General features: G+C 50.9%; 12 non-coding genes and 2 pseudogenes across 12 annotated transcripts; all 14 read left to right on the plus strand.

Annotated features, from left to right (window-relative positions):
* The first annotated feature begins 1,671 nt into the window (after positions 1–1,671).
* LOC115577387 (uncharacterized) lies at positions 1,672–1,847 on the plus strand (annotated as a pseudogene).
* Positions 1,848–2,184: 337 nt separating this feature from the next.
* LOC115577404 (U5 spliceosomal RNA) lies at positions 2,185–2,299 on the plus strand. The gene has a single exon (XR_003983114.1). It is a non-coding gene; the product is annotated as a U5 spliceosomal RNA (small nuclear RNA).
* A 177-nt stretch (positions 2,300–2,476) lies between these two features.
* Positions 2,477–2,667, plus strand: LOC115577381 (U2 spliceosomal RNA). The gene has a single exon (XR_003983101.1). It is a non-coding gene; the product is annotated as a U2 spliceosomal RNA (small nuclear RNA).
* A 337-nt stretch (positions 2,668–3,004) lies between these two features.
* LOC115577405 (U5 spliceosomal RNA) lies at positions 3,005–3,119 on the plus strand. The gene has a single exon (XR_003983115.1). It is a non-coding gene; the product is annotated as a U5 spliceosomal RNA (small nuclear RNA).
* A 5,858-nt stretch (positions 3,120–8,977) lies between these two features.
* Positions 8,978–9,155, plus strand: LOC115577386 (uncharacterized; annotated as a pseudogene).
* Positions 9,156–9,492: 337 nt separating this feature from the next.
* LOC115577406 (U5 spliceosomal RNA) lies at positions 9,493–9,607 on the plus strand. Its single transcript, XR_003983116.1, has one exon. It is a non-coding gene; the product is annotated as a U5 spliceosomal RNA (small nuclear RNA).
* Positions 9,608–9,784: 177 nt separating this feature from the next.
* LOC115577377 (U2 spliceosomal RNA) lies at positions 9,785–9,975 on the plus strand. Its single transcript, XR_003983097.1, has one exon. It is a non-coding gene; the product is annotated as a U2 spliceosomal RNA (small nuclear RNA).
* A 337-nt stretch (positions 9,976–10,312) lies between these two features.
* LOC115577407 (U5 spliceosomal RNA) lies at positions 10,313–10,427 on the plus strand. The gene has a single exon (XR_003983117.1). It is a non-coding gene; the product is annotated as a U5 spliceosomal RNA (small nuclear RNA).
* Positions 10,428–10,604: 177 nt separating this feature from the next.
* On the plus strand, positions 10,605–10,795 carry LOC115577384 (U2 spliceosomal RNA). The gene has a single exon (XR_003983104.1). It is a non-coding gene; the product is annotated as a U2 spliceosomal RNA (small nuclear RNA).
* Positions 10,796–11,132: 337 nt separating this feature from the next.
* LOC115577408 (U5 spliceosomal RNA) lies at positions 11,133–11,247 on the plus strand. Its single transcript, XR_003983118.1, has one exon. It is a non-coding gene; the product is annotated as a U5 spliceosomal RNA (small nuclear RNA).
* A 177-nt stretch (positions 11,248–11,424) lies between these two features.
* On the plus strand, positions 11,425–11,615 carry LOC115577383 (U2 spliceosomal RNA). Its single transcript, XR_003983103.1, has one exon. It is a non-coding gene; the product is annotated as a U2 spliceosomal RNA (small nuclear RNA).
* Positions 11,616–11,952: 337 nt separating this feature from the next.
* Positions 11,953–12,067, plus strand: LOC115577409 (U5 spliceosomal RNA). Its single transcript, XR_003983119.1, has one exon. It is a non-coding gene; the product is annotated as a U5 spliceosomal RNA (small nuclear RNA).
* Positions 12,068–12,244: 177 nt separating this feature from the next.
* On the plus strand, positions 12,245–12,435 carry LOC115577382 (U2 spliceosomal RNA). Its single transcript, XR_003983102.1, has one exon. It is a non-coding gene; the product is annotated as a U2 spliceosomal RNA (small nuclear RNA).
* A 337-nt stretch (positions 12,436–12,772) lies between these two features.
* Positions 12,773–12,887, plus strand: LOC115577410 (U5 spliceosomal RNA). The gene has a single exon (XR_003983120.1). It is a non-coding gene; the product is annotated as a U5 spliceosomal RNA (small nuclear RNA).
* The last annotated feature ends 1,248 nt before the right edge of the window (positions 12,888–14,135 follow it).

Below are 14,135 nucleotides of genomic sequence, written 5' to 3' on the forward strand. Positions count from 1 at the left end.
GACTGACATGAAAGTACTCGGGGTAAAATTTGACGGGGAAGGGGGTGGGAAGAACAATTGGCCAGACGTGATAGGGAAAGTTAGGAAAAGACTGGGATACTGGAGGCTAAGGGGACTGACGACGGAAGGCAAGGTTTTAATCATCAAAGCTGTGATTTTACCCTTGTTTTTACTCATCAGTGCTGTTTTTACCCCGCCTCGTAGAGTGCTTTTAGACCTAGACAGAGCCATTTTTTACTTCCTGTGGGGGTCCAAATGGGAACGAGTGACAAGAAACGAAATGAAGAAGCCAAAATTGAAAGGAGGAAGAGGCGTTCCAAACTTCCACTTGTTTTTATCAAGCAAGTACACTGCACTGCACCTTACATACGCCACAGCCCCATCCAGAGATCACAAAACATCTGCCATGGCACGATTCTGGATGGGGTCTTACCTCCGAAAACTGAAACTTTTACCGATCAACCTCCGAGTACCTGTGTCTTTTAAACTGCCTTCGGCCTATGATTTTATCCGCAAGTTCTTAATAGATTTTAAATTGGAACGGGAGGAGCTGACACTTTTAACTAACCACCGCTCTCTTCTCTCTCTTGTGCAGGAGCGGGAGCCAGTGAGTCCGGTGCGTGGGCTCGCATTTGGCGAGCCCTCAACAGTATGGCACAATGTTAACCATCCCGCTCTCCCCAACAGACTTCGGGACCTGTCCTGGATGGTAGCTCACGAGGTCCTCCCGGTCAGGACCGTTATGCACTCCCGGGGCATGTCACCATCCGCCACGTGCCCCCGGCCGGGCTGTGGCGCGCCCGAGTCGGTGAGGCACTTGCTCTGGGAGTGCAGCGCTGCTGTTGACCTGTGGGCAATGGCCGGCTCCCAACAATTCCCGTACTTGCCAGCGGGGGAGGTCCTAGACGCACAGCTCGTCCTCTACGGGGTGAGCCAGAAAAAAAGAACAAAAGGGGAATTCTCCCAGCTCTGGCTCACCCTGGCCGCCATAAAAGACGCCATATGGACCTCCAGAAACCTGCTGGTAAGACGGCGCATGCAGATCCCCCCCGTGGCTACGATCCGAATGGCCGCAGCGACGGTTGAGGCAGCCGTCGCTGCAGGCGGCAGGCCTAGGTCGTAGCCACAAAGAAGACTCGCCTCTGCGCCTATTCGGAGGTGGGAGCCGGAGCCACACAGGAAAGGTCAACGCAGCGGCGGCCTGACCCTCCGTACACAGAGGGAGCAAGAGGCGGAGGGCCTCCTCTGAGTGCCACCAGCGGGTTCCTGGGGCCTGATGGGAGAGTGGGATGATTTCTCCTGATAGGGACTCACCCCGCTCCTGCACAAAAGAGACCAGAGAGTTTTTTTTTTTTTTAAATGCCCTCCCTTTTTAAAAGACACGCTTATGGACTCACACACTTATACTGATTAACACAATGAACTTTTAATTGCACAGGGAGCATTTTCTTTTATCATGTCTCATTCATTTTAAAGCAATCATATGTGTGGTTTTTATCTGTAAATAACTTTTTACTGTATCATACTTGTTTATTTATTTCGAATTGTTTTTACAGATAAAAGTGATATATGTGGTGATGCAAATGACATGTTGATTTAAGATGTTTTTAAGTGCTTTTGAAGGACACATTGTGATGATGATTTGAAAAGTGTAAAATGACTATTGTGACAATAAATTTTTTCGTAAGAAAAAATCTGTTCTTATCAGTTTAATATCTGATATGTCCTCTATATGGGGACTACATATTAAATGGATTTTTAGCCTCGGGAGCTGAAACAGGGGCTTGCTCCGTTCACTCCACGCATCGACCCGGTATTGCAGCGCCGCCGGGAACGGTGCACCCCTCTCCTGCCTTGTTGAAAATCAATCACTCGTGCAGACCAAAGGCCTTGTGACGGCCAACTTGGCACCGGCCCAAGAGACTGGGCTCGTGGCAAAATTCCCGGGTGGCACACTGGCGTCGCTCCTGGAGCCACCGAGAGTTGTGTGACATTTGGCTGCCTGCGCCCGACGAGCAGGCTTTCCTCTCTCCACAAAGCGGTCGCGGACAGCCCGGGGTAATGTGGGGACGGGCGGGGGGAATGGGTGTGGCCACGGATCACGACGAGCCAAGTGAGGCTCACCGTGAGAGCAGTGCCTGGGGCCACGGCGGTCTTGCCCGCTGTCGAGGAGAGGAGCTGTACTTACTCGGGTTTCTCTTCATAACGCACAAGTCTTTCGCCTTTTACTAAAGACTTCCGTGGAGAGGAACACCAATGAGTTGAAGATATTTTTGGCAGGCTTTGCCGTTTGGCTGAGCCTCGTGCATGTGTGAAAGTCAATAAAGCCCCCCTTGACCACACCCGGGGCCAAGCCGTGGAGCGCTTGGGAGGAGCCGCTAAGCAGAGGCCACTCCACTGCGCAATGCGAACGGCACACCACAACAGGTATGAAGAGTGGCGGGAGGTGGGCTCTGGCAGCAGACCACTGGGGCTCATCGCTTCTCGGCCTTTTGGCTAAGATCAAGTGTAGTATCTGTTCTTATCAGTTTAATATCTGATATGTCCTCTATATGGGGACTACATATTAAATGGATTTTTAGCCACGGGAGCTGAAACAGGGGCTTGCTCCGTTCACTCCACGCATCGACCCGGTATTGCAGCGCCGCCGGGAACGGTGCACCCCTCTCCTGCCTTGTTGAAAATCAATCACTCGTGCAGACCAAAGGCCTTGTGACGGCCAACTTGGCACCGGCCCAAGAGACTGGGCTCGTGGCAAAATTCCCGGGTGGCACACTGGCGTCGCTCCTGGAGCCACCGAGAGTTGTGTGACATTTGGCTGCCTGCGCCCGACGAGCAGGCTTTCCTCTCTCCACAAAGCGGTCGCGGACAGCCCGGGGTAATGTGGGGACGGGCGGGGGGAATGGGTGTGGCCACGGATCACGACGAGCCAAGTGAGGCTCACCGTGAGAGCAGTGCCTGGGGCCACGGCGGTCTTGCCCGCTGTCGAGGAGAGGAGCTGTACTTACTCGGGTTTCTCTTCATAACGCACAAGTCTTTCGCCTTTTACTAAAGACTTCCGTGGAGAGGAACACCAATGAGTTGAAGATATTTTTGGCAGGCTTTGCCGTTTGGCTGAGCCTCGTGCATGTGTGAAAGTCAATAAAGCCCCCCTTGACCACACCCGGGGCCAAGCCGTGGAGCGCTTGGGAGGAGCCGCTGAAGCAGAGGCCACTCCACTGCGCAATGCGAACGGCACACCACAACAGGTATGAAGAGTGGCGGGAGGTGGGCTCTGGCAGCAGACCACTGGGGCTCATCGCTTCTCGGCCTTTTGGCTCAGACAGCGATCACTCCCTGTTTGCAGGTTTGCTTCCTTTTTTGTGGATTTAAGCCGTAGCACCTTGGGAGATATTGTTTTTGTGTTGTATTTTGCGTTTTGCACATTTCTGTCATTGTTTGTTTTGCGTATTTGCACATAGGCTAGTGGAAACGTCAGAAAACCAGCCGGGGTAAGTAGGCTTTTAGTACTTTTACTTTTAGTCCTCTTATCTTTACTGGTTTTTTAGTGTTTTTACTAGATTTTAGTCTTAATTTATTTAATTTATTGTATTTATTTCTTTTATCGTTTAAGTGTGGTGTCTCCAGCCATGTCGGCTGCCCGTGCCGGCTTGCGGAGACACCACAGTGTACGTTTCACTTTTAAAGAAAAGGATGGAAAGCTCCTGGAGATGTCCCGACTGGACTTCTCCAGGAAGCTAATTCAAAAGGCCCTTGGATTTTCCCCCAAGGAGCTGAACTGCGTTTTGACTCTGCCCTTCAACAAGGGATTTGATATAAGTTTTGTTACTGCAGCTGTGCTACATGAGTTCTGGCAACGTTTTGAAAATGTTAAGACCCAGTTTTCGGCATTCAATGTGGAGAAACTGACTGACAACTCCATGAAAGTGGTTGTTGTTAGAATGTTCAATGAAATGGTGAATGCGGAGGATATTTGTATGTGGCTGGGTAGATTTTGCACTGTGAAGGGCCAGGCTACCAAGGTGAGAGATGAAGACGGCATCTGGAACTGTGCCTGGAGGGTCCCCATTCAGCAATGGCAGGACCCCCAGGGGTACCAGGGCCTGAGGCATCTCCCATCCATGGTAGTCCTCGGTGAGAACAGGGGCTACATCCACTACCAGGGCATGCCCAAGCTCTGCCGCAAGTGTGGTGAGCATGGACACCTGGCAGAGGCTTGCCAGAACACAGTTTGCGGTAAATGTAGAGAAATTGGGCATTCCTTTGAAGAATGTCCCAATGGCAGAAAGTGCAACCTCTGTGGAGATTCTAACCATCTCTTCAGAGATTGCCCTAGGTCTTTTGCCAACAAATTGAAAGCCCAGAGAAAACAAGAAAGCGATATTGAAAAAGAAAATACCCCAAAAGAAAATGGCCGAAATGTAACTGACGAGGTGCTAATTGAAGAGGAGGGGCTGGGAAATTCAAATCTCCCGCCAAAACCCGTGGTTGGAGGAGAGGAGCCCGGTGAGGCGGGACAAGGGGAGGGGCCTGGCTTCAACCCAGCAGAGGGCGATGCTGAGAAAAAGGGTGAAAGCCAGGCAGCAGGTGAAGCTGGAAAAAAAATCTCTGTATCAGACTCAAGTGCCACGGATTCAACGGCTAGTCTGATAACAGTCAATGATGAAGAAGAAAAGGCAGAGTCCAGCAACACCTCCCTCCCCAATGCCCAGCCCAACCTCAAGAGAACTGTATCTGAACTGTCCAGCTCTGAGGCTGATGCAGTCTCAGAGAAGAAGGGAAGGGCCGAGCTTGTCTCATACAGTCCCCCTGTGGAGCAGCTCGGAGCCTTCCCCTCCAGTTCACCCAATCAGTGCTCTTTTCTTGGTATAGCGCTACAGTCAACTCCACTGGAAAAGCGTGCAGACATTGCTTTCCGGAGGAAAGAATCTCAGGCCTCACCCCCCGATTGCATGGGGATAGTGAAATGAGATCCTTTTACATTTCTTAAAGGCCGGTAGTTTCTTAACAGTAGCCTTTTAACAATACTATAAATGTCATACCTGTTGCTTTTATCAATTATACTCATGGCCCTCAACATCTCCACCCTCAATGTGAGAAGTGTGAGGTCGGGAGTTAGAGCCCAGACTGTTTTATCCGCCCTAAGTGCTTTTAAGTCAGATGTGTTTTTATTACAAGAATGTAGTCTTCCCTTTTTAAAACATTACAGAAACTGGGAAACAAAGTGGCCTTTCGGTCAATCCATATGGAGTGGCTCAAACCAAAACAAAGCAGACGGAGTAGCCATTTTAATTAAAAACCCCTTAGTAGTGGTGAAGGGCAGCACCGTGGTGAGAGACGGACGGGCAATTTTAGCACACTTGACATATATAGGGCAGGATTTTAATTTACTGAACATATACGGTTTTAACGACAAAAACGATAGGTATGACCTTTTAAAAGAACTGCAGTCCCACATGCTCGGCAGGGTTCCTTTAGTGGTGGGAGGGGATTTTAATTGTGTTTTATCCAGAGCAGATAGGCGGGGAGCAGGGGATGATTTTAAGGTAGACAAAACATCAGTTTTATTGCAAGACATGTGCAAAGATTTTAGGCTACAGGACTGTTTTAAAATCATGCATCCTAGAGAGGAGGGCTTCACCTGGTTCAGTGGTGATGGCACCAAAGCCTCTCGCATCGACTATGTTTTTACACGGGACTGCCCACCAACCGATGCTAGATTGACCCCTGTTTTCTTTTCCGACCACGCTATGCTTTCATGCACCCTGACACTATCTTCGGGTGTGACTGTAGGAAGTGGTCTGTGGAAGCTAAACTGCTCCCTGTTAGAGGACAGGGAGACAGTCAGACAATACAGGGAGCAGTATAGCCAATGGCAGACCCTTCGAGACTTTTTCCACTCACGTGCACACTGGTGGGAGTGGGTAAAGACAAAGACGAAAGATTTTTTTAGGCAGGCAGGAAGTAAGAAGAAGGCAAAAGAGAAACGATGCATGTTGGGACTGCAGAAAAGACTACAAAGGTATTTTAAACTGATGAACCAGGGCTTTGATTTTAACGAAGATATTGTAAAGTTAAAAAGGAAATGTCGCAAATACAAGTTATTAAGAGTCTAGGCATAATTTTAAGAAGCAAGGAAAGAGAGATTGAAGAGGGAGAAAAATGCACACGATACTTTTTTAAGAAAATAACTAGTAAAGGAAGGGTTTTAACAAAATTGACAAAAGACGATGGGACTTTTACTGCAAACACAAAAGAACTAAATGAAATGGTGGAATCATTTTACAGAAAGTTATATACAGAAAAAGAAATAGAAAATGAAATCACAGAGCAAGTCTTAAAACATGTTGAAAAAACAGTGGATGATAGTGTGCTTTTAACACAAGATTTTACCCTTTTAGAACTACATAAATGCTTAAAAAATTTTAAGAAAGGGAAGTCCCCCGGTCACGATGGACTTCCCTTGGAATTTTATTTAACCTTTTGGGACATCCTTGCGACAGATTTACTGACTCTTTTTAACGACTTTGACCAGATAGACCTTTTACCGGACAGTTTTAGAGTAGGGATAGTCACTTTGATCCACAAAAAAGATGACCAGACTGACCTGAAAAACTGGAGACCAATAACGCTTTTAAACGCTGACTGCAAACTTTTTAGCAAACTTTTAGCAACTCGTTTATCTCTGGTTTTAGGGGAGGTGATCCACCCGGATCAAGCCTGTGCCATCCCGGGGAGGAAGATCACCGACAGCCTCGTACTGATCAGAGACACCATCTGTTATGCGAGAGACAGAGATATTCGGCTTGTATTGCTAAATTTAGACTTTGAAAAAGCTTTTGATCGGGTCTCGCACCAGTACCTATTTCAGGTACTGCAAAAAATGGGGTTTCCTCAGAGGGTCATAGCGTGGGTGGGATTGCTCTACCAGAGTATCAGGAGCAAAATCCTTGTAAATGGGCAACTCACAAATGCAGTAAATATCTGCTGCGGTGTCCGTCAGGGTTGTCCGTTATCTGCCCTCCTCTACGTCATATGTGTAGAACCATTGGCACAGATCTTGAGAAGGGACAAATGGATCAATGGGGTGTCAATTCCAGGGAGTGGGGGCATGGTCACAAAATGCCTTTTATACATGGACGACATAAACATTTTATGTACTGACATTTTATCTGTAAACAGGACCATGGACTTGACTGACTGGTACGGACGGGCCTCTGGAGCCAGACTAAACCGCGAAAAGACACAAGCGAAGTTTTACGGACCGTGGACAGAGACCGAGACCACAGGACTCCCACTGACTGTGACACAGACTGACATGAAAGTACTCGGGGTAAAATTTGACGGGGAAGGGGGTGGGAAGAACAATTGGCCAGACGTGATAGGGAAAGTTAGGAAAAGACTGGGATACTGGAGGCTAAGGGGACTGACGACGGAAGGCAAGGTTTTAATCATCAAAGCTGTGATTTTACCCTTGTTTTTACTCATCAGTGCTGTTTTTACCCCGCCTCGTAGAGTGCTTTTAGACCTAGACAGAGCCATTTTTTACTTCCTGTGGGGGTCCAAATGGGAACGAGTGACAAGAAACGAAATGAAGAAGCCAAAATTGAAAGGAGGAAGAGGCGTTCCAAACTTCCACTTGTTTTTATCAAGCAAGTACACTGCACTGCACCTTACATACGCCACAGCCCCATCCAGAGATCACAAAACATCTGCCATGGCACGATTCTGGATGGGGTCTTACCTCCGAAAACTGAAACTTTTACCGATCAACCTCCGAGTACCTGTGTCTTTTAAACTGCCTTCGGCCTATGATTTTATCCGCAAGTTCTTAATAGATTTTAAATTGGAACGGGAGGAGCTGACACTTTTAACTAACCACCGCTCTCTTCTCTCTCTTGTGCAGGAGCGGGAGCCAGTGAGTCCGGTGCGTGGGCTCGCATTTGGCGAGCCCTCAACAGTATGGCACAATGTTAACCATCCCGCTCTCCCCAACAGACTTCGGGACCTGTCCTGGATGGTAGCTCACGAGGTCCTCCCGGTCAGGACCGTTATGCACTCCCGGGGCATGTCACCATCCGCCACGTGCCCCCGGCCGGGCTGTGGCGCGCCCGAGTCGGTGAGGCACTTGCTCTGGGAGTGCAGCGCTGCTGTTGACCTGTGGGCAATGGCCGGCTCCCAACAATTCCCGTACTTGCCAGCGGGGGAGGTCCTAGACGCACAGCTCGTCCTCTACGGGGTGAGCCAGAAAAAAAGAACAAAAGGGGAATTCTCCCAGCTCTGGCTCACCCTGGCCGCCATAAAAGACGCCATATGGACCTCCAGAAACCTGCTGGTAAGACGGCGCATGCAGATCCCCCCCGTGGCTACGATCCGAATGGCCGCAGCGACGGTTGAGGCAGCCGTCGCTGCAGGCGGCAGGCCTAGGTCGTAGCCACAAAGAAGACTCGCCTCTGCGCCTATTCGGAGGTGGGAGCCGGAGCCACACAGGAAAGGTCAACGCAGCGGCGGCCTGACCCTCCGTACACAGAGGGAGCAAGAGGCGGAGGGCCTCCTCTGAGTGCCACCAGCGGGTTCCCGGGGCCTGATGGGAGAGTGGGATGATTTCTCCTGATTGGGACTCACCCCGCTCCTGCACAAAAGAGACCAGAGAGTTTTTTTTTAAATGCCCTCCCTTTTTAAAAGACACGCTTATGGACTCACACACTTAAACTGATTAACACAATGAACTTTTAATTGCACAGGGAGCATTTTCTTTTATCATGTCTCATTCATTTTAAAGCAATCATATGTGTGGTTTTTATCTGTAAATAACTTTTTACTGTATCATACTTGTTTATTTATTTCGAATTGTTTTTACAGATAAAAGTGATATATGTGGTGATGCAAATGACATGTTGATTTAAGATGTTTTTAAGTGCTTTTGAAGGACACATTGTGATGATGATTTGAAAAGTGTAAAATGACTATTGTGACAATAAATTTTTTCGTAAGAAAAAAAATCTGTTCTTATCAGTTTAATATCTGATATGTCCTCTATATGGGGACTACATATTAAATGGATTTTTAGCCTCGGGAGCTGAAACAGGGGCTTGCTCCGTTCACTCCACGCATCGACCCGGTATTGCAGCGCCGCCGGGAACGGTGCACCCCTCTCCTGCCTTGTTGAAAATCAATCACTCGTGCAGACCAAAGGCCTTGTGACGGCCAACTTGGCACCGGCCCAAGAGACTGGGCTCGTGGCAAAATTCCCGGGTGGCACACTGGCGTCGCTCCTGGAGCCACCGAGAGTTGTGTGACATTTGGCTGCCTGCGCCCGACGAGCAGGCTTTCCTCTCTCCACAAAGCGGTCGCGGACAGCCCGGGGTAATGTGGGGACGGGCGGGGGGAATGGGTGTGGCCACGGATCACGACGAGCCAAGTGAGGCTCACCGTGAGAGCAGTGCCTGGGGCCACGGCGGTCTTGCCCGCTGTCGAGGAGAGGAGCTGTACTTACTCGGGTTTCTCTTCATAACGCACAAGTCTTTCGCCTTTTACTAAAGACTTCCGTGGAGAGGAACACCAATGAGTTGAAGATATTTTTGGCAGGCTTTGCCGTTTGGCTGAGCCTCGTGCATGTGTGAAAGTCAATAAAGCCCCCCTTGACCACACCCGGGGCCAAGCCGTGGAGCGCTTGGGAGGAGCCGCTGAGCAGAGGCCACTCCACTGCGCAATGCGAACGGCACACCACAACAGGTATGAAGAGTGGCGGGAGGTGGGCTCTGGCAGCAGACCACTGGGGCTCATCGCTTCTCGGCCTTTTGGCTAAGATCAAGTGTAGTATCTGTTCTTATCAGTTTAATATCTGATATGTCCTCTATATGGGGACTACATATTAAATGGATTTTTAGCCTCGGGAGCTGAAACAGGGGCTTGCTCCGTTCACTCCACGCATCGACCCGGTATTGCAGCGCCGCCGGGAACGGTGCACCCCTCTCCTGCCTTGTTGAAAATCAATCACTCGTGCAGACCAAAGGCCTTGTGACGGCCAACTTGGCACCGGCCCAAGAGACTGGGCTCGTGGCAAAATTCCCGGGTGGCACACTGGCGTCGCTCCTGGAGCCACCGAGAGTTGTGTGACATTTGGCTGCCTGCGCCCGACGAGCAGGCTTTCCTCTCTCCACAAAGCGGTCGCGGACAGCCCGGGGTAATGTGGGGACGGGCGGGGGGAATGGGTGTGGCCACGGATCACGACGAGCCAAGTGAGGCTCACCGTGAGAGCAGTGCCTGGGGCCACGGCGGTCTTGCCCGCTGTCGAGGAGAGGAGCTGTACTTACTCGGGTTTCTCTTCATAACGCACAAGTCTTTCGCCTTTTACTAAAGACTTCCGTGGAGAGGAACACCAATGAGTTGAAGATATTTTTGGCAGGCTTTGCCGTTTGGCTGAGCCTCGTGCATGTGTGAAAGTCAATAAAGCCCCCCTTGACCACACCCGGGGCCAAGCCGTGGAGCGCTTGGGAGGAGCCGCTAAGCAGAGGCCACTCCACTGCGCAATGCGAACGGCACACCACAACAGGTATGAAGAGTGGCGGGAGGTGGGCTCTGGCAGCAGACCACTGGGGCTCATCGCTTCTCGGCCTTTTGGCTAAGATCAAGTGTAGTATCTGTTCTTATCAGTTTAATATCTGATATGTCCTCTATATGGGGACTACATATTAAATGGATTTTTAGCCACGGGAGCTGAAACAGGGGCTTGCTCCGTTCACTACACGCATCGACCCGGTATTGCAGCGCCGCCGGGAACGGTGCACCCCTCTCCTGCCTTGTTGAAAATCAATCACTCGTGCAGACCAAAGGCCTTGTGACGGCCAACTTGGCACCGGCCCAAGAGACTGGGCTCGTGGCAAAATTCCCGGGTGGCACACTGGCGTCGCTCCTGGAGCCACCGAGAGTTGTGTGACATTTGGCTGCCTGCGCCCGACGAGCAGGCTTTCCTCTCTCCACAAAGCGGTCGCGGACAGCCCGGGGTAATGTGGGGACGGGCGGGGGGAATGGGTGTGGCCACGGATCACGACGAGCCAAGTGAGGCTCACCGTGAGAGCAGTGCCTGGGGCCACGGCGGTCTTGCCCGCTGTCGAGGAGAGGAGCTGTACTTACTCGGGTTTCTCTTCATAACGCACAAGTCTTTCGCCTTTTACTAAAGACTTCCGTGGAGAGGAACACCAATGAGTTGAAGATATTTTTGGCAGGCTTTGCCGTTTGGCTGAGCCTCGTGCATGTGTGAAAGTCAATAAAGCCCCCCTTGACCACACCCGGGGCCAAGCCGTGGAGCGCTTGGGAGGAGCCGCTAAGCAGAGGCCACTCCACTGCGCAATGCGAACGGCACACCACAACAGGTATGAAGAGTGGCGGGAGGTGGGCTCTGGCAGCAGACCACTGGGGCTCATCGCTTCTCGGCCTTTTGGCTAAGATCAAGTGTAGTATCTGTTCTTATCAGTTTAATATCTGATATGTCCTCTATATGGGGACTACATATTAAATGGATTTTTAGCCTCGGGAGCTGAAACAGGGGCTTGCTCCGTTCACTACACGCATCGACCCGGTATTGCAGCGCCGCCGGGAACGGTGCACCCCTCTCCTGCCTTGTTGAAAATCAATCACTCGTGCAGACCAAAGGCCTTGTGACGGCCAACTTGGCACCGGCCCAAGAGACTGGGCTCGTGGCAAAATTCCCGGGTGGCACACTGGCGTCGCTCCTGGAGCCACCGAGAGTTGTGTGACATTTGGCTGCCTGCGCCCGACGAGCAGGCTTTCCTCTCTCCACAAAGCGGTCGCGGACAGCCCGGGGTAATGTGGGGACGGGCGGGGGGAATGGGTGTGGCCACGGATCACGACGAGCCAAGTGAGGCTCACCGTGAGAGCAGTGCCTGGGGCCACGGCGGTCTTGCCCGCTGTCGAGGAGAGGAGCTGTACTTACTCGGGTTTCTCTTCATAACGCACAAGTCTTTCGCCTTTTACTAAAGACTTCCGTGGAGAGGAACACCAATGAGTTGAAGATATTTTTGGCAGGCTTTGCCGTTTGGCTGAGCCTCGTGCATGTGTGAAAGTCAATAAAGCCCCCCTTGACCACACCCGGGGCCAAGCCGTGGAGCGCTTGGGAGGAGCCGCTAAGCAGAGGCCACTCCACTGCGCAATGCGAACGGCACACCACAACAGGTATGAAGAGTGGCGGGAGGTGGGCTCTGGCAGCAGACCACTGGGGCTCATCGCTTCTCGGCCTTTTGGCTAAGATCAAGTGTAGTATCTGTTCTTATCAGTTTAATATCTGATATGTCCTCTATATGGGGACTACATATTAAATGGATTTTTAGCCACGGGAGCTGAAACAGGGGCTTGCTCCGTTCACTCCACGCATCGACCCGGTATTGCAGCGCCGCCGGGAACGGTGCACCCCTCTCCTGCCTTGTTGAAAATCAATCACTCGTGCAGACCAAAGGCCTTGTGACGGCCAACTTGGCACCGGCCCAAGAGACTGGGCTCGTGGCAAAATTCCCGGGTGGCACACTGGCGTCGCTCCTGGAGCCACCGAGAGTTGTGTGACATTTGGCTGCCTGCGCCCGACGAGCAGGCTTTCCTCTCTCCACAAAGCGGTCGCGGACAGCCCGGGGTAATGTGGGGACGGGCGGGGGGAATGGGTGTGGCCACGGATCACGACGAGCCAAGTGAGGCTCACCGTGAGAGCAGTGCCTGGGGCCACGGCGGTCTTGCCCGCTGTCGAGGAGAGGAGCTGTACTTACTCGGGTTTCTCTTCATAACGCACAAGTCTTTCGCCTTTTACTAAAGACTTCCGTGGAGAGGAACACCAATGAGTTGAAGATATTTTTGGCAGGCTTTGCCGTTTGGCTGAGCCTCGTGCATGTGTGAAAGTCAATAAAGCCCCCCTTGACCACACCCGGGGCCAAGCCGTGGAGCGCTTGGGAGGAGCCGCTAAGCAGAGGCCACTCCACTGCGCAATGCGAACGGCACACCACAACAGGTATGAAGAGTGGCGGGAGGTGGGCTCTGGCAGCAGACCACTGGGGCTCATCGCTTCTCGGCCTTTTGGCTCAGACAGCGATCACTCCCTGTTTGCAGGTTTGCTTCCTTTTTTGTGGATTTAAGCCGTAGCACCTCGGGAGATATTGTTTTTGTGTTGTATTTTGCGTTTTGCACATTTCTGTCATTGTTTGTTTGCGTATTTGCACATAGGCTAGTGGAAACATCAGAAAACCAGCCGGGGTAAGTAGGCTTTTAGTACTTTTACTTTTAGTCCTCTTATCTTTACTGGTTTTTTAGTGTTTTTACTAGATTTTAGTCTTAATTTATTTAATTTATTGTATTTATTTCTTTTATCGTAGTGTGGTGTCTCCAGCCATGTCGGCTGCCCGTGCCGGCTTGCGGAGACACCACAGTGTACGTTTCACTTTTAAAGAAAAGGATGGAAAGCTCCTGGAGATGTCCCGACTGGACTTCTCCAGGAAGCTAATTCAAAAGGCCCTTGGATTTTCCCCCAAGGAGCTGAACTGCGTTTTGACTCTGCCCTTCAACAAGGGATTTGATATAAGTTTTGTTACTGCAGCTGTGCTACATGAGTTCTGGCAACGTTTTGAAAATGTTAAGACCCAGTTTTCGGCATTCAATGTGGAGAAACTGACTGACAACTCCATGAAAGTGGTTGTTGTTAGAATGTTCAATGAAATGGTGAATGCGGAGGATATTTGTATGTGGCTGGGTAGATTTTGCACTGTGAAGGGCCAGGCTACCAAGGTGAGAGATGAAGACGGCATCTGGAACTGTGCCTGGAGGGTCCCCATTCAGCAATGGCAGGACCCCCAGGGGTACCAGGGCCTGAGGCATCTCCCATCCATGGTAGTCCTCGGTGAGAACAGGGGCTACATCCACTACCAGGGCATGCCCAAGCTCTGCCGCAAGTGTGGTGAGCATGGACACCTGGCAGAGGCTTGCCAGAACACAGTTTGCGGTAAATGTAGAGAAATTGGGCATTCCTTTGAAGAATGTCCCAATGGCAGAAAGTGCAACCTCTGTGGAGATTCTAACCATCTCTTCAGAGATTGCCCTAGGTCTTTTGCCAACAAATTGAAAGCCCAGAGAAAACA

Source organism: Sparus aurata, chromosome 24 (assembly GCF_900880675.1).
Source record: "Sparus aurata chromosome 24, fSpaAur1.1, whole genome shotgun sequence".
Classification (NCBI taxonomy): domain Eukaryota; kingdom Metazoa; phylum Chordata; class Actinopteri; order Spariformes; family Sparidae; genus Sparus; species Sparus aurata.